This window comes from Dipodomys merriami, unplaced genomic scaffold, assembly GCF_024711535.1.
Source record: "Dipodomys merriami isolate MVZ:Mamm:240054 unplaced genomic scaffold, mDipMer1.0.p SCAF_28, whole genome shotgun sequence".
In the NCBI taxonomy this organism is placed as follows: Eukaryota; Metazoa; Chordata; class Mammalia; order Rodentia; family Heteromyidae; genus Dipodomys; species Dipodomys merriami.
Window position 1 is genome coordinate 10,675,362 of NW_027204270.1, and position 6,000 is coordinate 10,681,361.

The window sequence follows — 6,000 nt, forward strand, 5'->3', positions numbered from 1 at the left end:
TCCTATTTGCTAAGGCTAGCATTCTACCACTTGAGCCACAGTTTCACTTCCTGCTTTTTCTGTGATTAACTGGAGGTTAAGAGTCTCACAGACTTTCCTGCCTGGGCTGGCTTTGAACCACAATCCTTAGATCTCAGCCTCCTGAGTAGTTAGGATTACAGGCTTGAGCCACCAGTGCCCAACAAGCTTCTTTATAAGATTATTCCAGTGCACCTTTTCCTTTTCTAATAGTAATAGCAAAAATAACTTACAATTAGAATTTTAGGCATATAATACAACGAAATATATAATTCTACTTGTTCCTGGAAACAATTCTAAAGTTAAGGAGAGAAAGGAATCACTATTCTTTCAATAAAGGTGAGAAAACTCCAAGACACAGAAAGGTTACATGAGCTACCCACAATTAATAAGGGAATTCTATTGTTTATTTTCTGATTCTTCCCTCTTCTTTCCTCAGCTGTAATCAATCTGGTTTTTTTTTGTTTTTGTTTTTGTTTTTGTTTTTTTGGGGGGTCCGGTCGTGGGGCCTGAACTCTGGGCCTGGGCTCTGTCCCTCAGCTCTTCAGCTCAAGGCTAGTGCTCTACCACTTGAGCCACTGCGCCACTTCCGGCTTTTTTCTTTTTGCTTATGTGGTGCTGACGAATCGAACCCAGGGCCTCATGCATGCAAGGCAAGCGCTCTACCACTGAGCCACCTTCCCAGCCCTGTCAATCTGTAAAGCCCAAGAAGGAAAAGAGTTTTCAATGATTTGTCCTTAAGATCTAGAACATAACAGGACCTAGAATGTAACAGGCTTTCAAATTCATGACTGAATGATGACTATGGAAATAAAGTAAACCAAGAGCAAAAAATACAAGAGAAAAAGAGTTTTTCAAAAAAGATGTGCAGACTAATATACTGGAATAATTTCTCATTCAACATACTTGGACTCTACTTGGCTCAATTCCACATATCCTTGACTCACTTTTGAAGCTTGAGTACTGAAGCTCTTTTAAAATATGTTACTCTTGATAGGAAAAAGATAATTTGTTTTAAATTGATTGTAAATTGTATGGTGTTATGAGAGCCTATTTCATCCCCATCCATGTAAAAATACAACCACCATCAAACTTCAAAAAAAAAAAAAAAAAAGATGTGCAGAGCTGGGCGCTGGTGGCTCACACCTGTAATCCTAGCTACTCAGGAGGTTGAGCTCTGAGGATCACAGTTCAAAGCCAGCTCGGGCAGAAAAGTCCATGAGACTCTTATCTCCAATAAACCACCAGAAAACCAGAAGTGGCGCTGCGGCTCAAGTGGTGGAGCACTTGCCTTGAGCTGAAGAGCTGAGGGACAGCACCCAGGCCCCAAGTTCAAGCCTGACTGACCAAAAAAATAAAATAAAATAAGATGTGGGGTACCCCTGTCATCGCAGCTACTCAGGAGTGAGAAAAGAGTGTCAAGGCTATAGACAAAGTTCAGAGGGAAACAGGAAAACATATAACAGAGGGGCCCATCAGCTGCACAGGACATAGATGAAAATGAACTAATCAACTCAAAGGCAGCAATGGGAGGGAGGGAATGAGAGGGAAAGAGGGAACAGCTTACACTAAGCACGAGGAAAGAAATGTAAATGTCACCTGATGTGGAAGAAACAGTTATACTGTCAAAGCGCATAGAATTCACAAATTTTATAGACCACGATAATGACAATTTGCCTTGTGAAGGTTAAAATGTGTTTGTGACTTTAACTAAGTATCACTACTTCACAATACTGTGAAATAGATGAAATTTATGTAATCAACGAATCTCAATTAAAAAAAAAAAAAAAGACCCTCTAGGGAAAAGCAAAAGTAATGGGAGTCTGGCTCAGGTAGGAGAACACTCGCCTAGGAAACTCCAGGCCACCAGTTCATTCGCCAATATCATATGTCACATATATATATTTATATACTCACATACACACAGCTCTTTCCCATGATGATGGCATAATAAAAGGGAATAAAAACAAGTTTCTACCTGTTACAGAGAAGCCTATAATCCCAGTATTTGGGAGGCTAAGGCTAGAAGATGAGGAGTTTGAGGCCACCCTGGCAAGAGTCTGTCTCAAAAATTAAAAAGGAAAGGGAGGGACTAAATTAATGGTATTGACTCAGTTCCGCTGGCATATCATACATTTTGCCTAAGAATTTAAGTAAAGGAGTTGAAGCTGTTTCTATTTCTTATGTCACATTTATGGCATGTACTGTCATAAATCCAAGATTTACCTGCAGGTATGAAATTGATTAAAAGTTTTTATTCAAGGTAGAAACAAAATAAAACACTCTTAAGTCTTAAGCTCTGACTAAAAAAACACATGCATTTGAGTTCTGTCTTCAATGTTTCAGGAGCCAAAAGATGTATACCTATATTCTTCTATATCTTAATAAACCTTTTAATCTTTTCACAAAACTTAAAACCACCTCAAGCGGAAAAGCACTCGCCTTGAGCTGAAGAGCACAGGGACAGCGCCCAGGCCCAGAGTTCAAGCCGTAGGACAGATGGAAGAAAAAAACAAAAAACAAAAAAAACTTAAAACCACAAATGAGTAGCTCACCAGGCTTCCACCCCCAAGGCTCAATTAAATTGCTATTCTGCCTAGACATAAGGTAATCAAACTATATATGGCAAGCCAACATGATGCACCAGTGATCAGTATAACCTATGGAAAAGACTGAATATTAAAGACTCTATGAGGCTGGGAAGGTGGCTCAGTGGTAGAGTGCTTGCCTTGCATGCGTGAGGCCCTGGGTTTGATTCCTCAGCACCACATAAGCAGAAAAAGCCGGAAGTGGCGCTGTGGCTCAAGTAGTAGAGTACTTTAGCTGAAGAGCTGAGGGACAGTGCACAGGCCCAGAGTTCAAGCCCCATGACCGATAAGGAAAAAAAACAAGAAAAGAAAGAGTCTATGAATTCTAGTTCCTTATAAATCAGTTTTCTCTGACTGGAAAATATTTCTATTACTTTTCTCCCATACTCAGATCTGAGCAAATAAAAGCTATTTGTGGAAGTATGACTAATACCTGCATTAAATATGAGGTAAAGGAAGGAGCATTAGACTTGGAACAAGCAAGTTCTTTTTTTTTTTTTTTTTTTGGTCGGTCGTGGGGCTTGAACTCTGAGCTTGGGCACTGTCCCTGCACTGTTCAGCTTAAGGCAAGCGCTCTACCGCTTGAGCCACAGCATCCCTTCCAGTTGTCTAGTGGTTTATTGGAGGTAAAAGTCTCACAGACTTTCCTGCCCGGGCTGTCTTTGTACCGAGATCCTCAGATCTCAGCCAACTGAGTAGCTAGGATTATAGGCATGAGCCACCGGTGCCCGGCTTTTTTTCTGCTCTTTTCTACCTCGTTTAACTCTATGGTCCTGAGTAAGTCACTAAACAATAAGAGGGAAGGTTTTATCAGCTGTAAAATGAGAACCACTACCCCACAGAACTGTAGTGAGAATCAAAACATACAGAGTGTGCAATCGTTTGTTGTTTAAAGTAACACTGATAGCATTATCATGCCCGAACATATAAGAGCTACTCCATAGCAACTACTGTTTCTTGGACTGTTTTAAAAATTCAGTTTAAAATTGTGGTTACTGCTTGGAAGCCTACACAGGAAAACATTAAGATTCCTCACTTGTTAAAAATCTGAACACAAGATTGGAATATGGTGAGACAAGCCTGTAATCCTAGAATTCAGGAGGGTGAGGCAGGAAGACTTGGAATCTGAGGCTAACCTATGTTACCTAGCAAGATACTTTCTCAAAAATAAACTGAGCTGGAAGACTTGCTAAGCTGCCTAGCAAGTGCTATGTCTATGAAGTGCCAGGCACTGAGTTCAAACCTCAGTAATAGCTGAAGCTAGAGTTGCAGCACTAAGTACATGTTTACCTAGCATGAGCAAGACTTGGTTCAATCCCCACCAGCACAATAAATTAATTAATATTTGCAATGAAGGACCTCCCAACCCTATACAATATTACTAACACAGTCTTGTATTCTCAGAATAAGTCATTTTCATTGTGAGATAGCAAAATAAATCTAATAGGAAATAAAGGACTTTGCCTTGCTGGATTTGGTAGAAATTTAATCTATATACTGTCTCCATTCCAGGAACCTGAAATACGAATTACTCTACTTCTCAAAAGGAGTGTCTTACCTAACTCATGCAGTGTAACCCCTCTGTACAGTATCTTTAACAATAAAAAATATACAAAAATATACAAGTGTTTTTTTTACCGTAAGCTAAATCTAGCAACGCACTGTTACACATCCACGCAATTCCGTGGCTTCCATAAGAAATACAACACCTCTCCTCCCCTAAACTGTTACTTTGACTTGGTGAAAAAGCGCGTGCTTTCTAGAAACTTAGTGGTTTCTGCGCTCTCGCTCTCTCTCTCTCTCTCCCTAAGTCTCTCTGTGAAAGGGCTTTTTCGTTTAAAGAACGAAAAACAAAACAGAACGACGGACGCCGTTTCGGGAAGCGAATGAAGTATCGGAGTCACTTTGCAAGCAATGAACGCTGTCCCGTGAATCACTCATTGTCCCCCGAGTTTCGGGAGGGGGCCATGCCACGCACACGGGCGCTCTGGGGTGTCCCGCTCCCCGCTCCGCAGGTCCGCTCGCTCGGGTTTCCAGGAGCGGGGCTCGGAGGCTGCGTCTCTCGGATTCGTTCCCTAACGCAGAAGCCCGTGCGCGGACTGCCGGCGGCGGACACGGAGGAGCCGGGCAACAACCTCGGTTTCCACAGAAACTGCCTGGCTCCGCAGCCTCCGCTCGGCCCGGTGGGAATGCCGAGGTGGGCGGGAGAACCGTTTTGAAAACTGGACTTTGACCCGCTCCCGTTACGGCCACCGGATCCCCAGGGGAGCCGGTCCCCGCCGGGGCTCTGCGGGCCGACCTCCGCACCCCGAGCGGCGACTCCACGCACGGACACAAAGGGTTTCACGCGAAAGCCGCGCAGACAAAAGGGCCTGCAGGAGTCTGGGGGGCGGAGAGGGCGAGCCTGCGCGGCCCAGCCGCGGGCGGAGACACCGCGCGCCGCCGCTCCACGGTGGGAGGGCCGAGGAGGGAGGCGGCGGCCCCGGACCGCCACGCCCTGGCCAGACCCCGCGGCCACCCCGGCCATTCCCTTTCCCGCCCAGGCCGCGACCCCCTAGCGAGGACGAGAGCACGGCCGGAGAGCAAGGGCCATTCACTTTCCCTCGCTCGCCGAACTCACCCGGCTCGAGGTCGCTGCCACAGCCTCCTCAGTCTCCACAGCAGTTTCCCCCGGAAATCCTACCTGGCCTCTGGCCGCCCGGCTGCAGCCAGAGCCCTCGGCCCCTGGGAGGGGGGGAGAAGAGGGAGCGGGCCGGACAGTGAGGGCCGGAAGTGGCGCCGCGGAGACTCACGGGACTTGTAGTCCGTAGCCGGACGGGTCAGGGGCTCGCCTTGGGACCCGCGGGACAAAATGGCGGGAACTGCAGAACCTGAGCTTCAAACCGCCAGCTCTACACCCGCCCTTCTAGGCATGCGCGGCTCGCGCCCTGCGAGGACGAGGGCTTGGGCGCCTTTCGTGGAACAGAGGAAGGCAAAGATCTCTGGGCTCGGGAATGCAGGTTCAATACTGGGCTCCAGGAAGTGCCCCAAAAGGCAGCTGATGCAGTGTGTTGCTTTACAAACTATTCAATCTCCCTAAAAGAAAAAAAAACATTCGGGGCCAATTTAAGTGCAAAAATCTTAGAAATAAGCCACCCACGGTTCTGTGCATTAAAAAACAAAAAACAAATCCTGGAGAGCACTACTGATACCTCCAACCCAAGTCTGGCCATTCAACAGCCACAATGCTTCAACACCTTTACATTTTCTCCATAGCTAAAAAACCAGCACCTCAAAGTTGACTATTTCAGGCCTCCAGGCTAAAGTCTTAGAAGCACCTCCCTTACTTCTGCTAGAGGATCTAGATGCCAAACCAATTGCGTCACATCTAAATTAGACCTCAATGTAAAACCTA

The 6,000-nt window shown here is 45.6% G+C and overlaps 1 protein-coding gene across 6 annotated transcripts in view; it reads right to left on the bottom strand.

The window, feature by feature from the left end:
• Positions 1 to 5,342, bottom strand: part of Phactr4 (phosphatase and actin regulator 4) — a 96,339-nt gene extending 90,997 nt beyond the window's left edge. For 3 of the 6 annotated variants that reach the window (XM_070037488.1, XM_070037487.1, XM_070037486.1), the window contains exon 1: positions 5,227 to 5,255. The gene's annotated coding sequence lies outside the window, so the exon portion shown is untranslated. Of the gene's footprint in view, positions 1 to 5,226 lie in introns of all 6 variants that reach the window. The other 3 variants (XM_070037485.1, XM_070037484.1, XM_070037490.1) reach the window with 2 other exon arrangements.
• Positions 5,343 to 6,000: the final 658 nt, after the last annotated feature.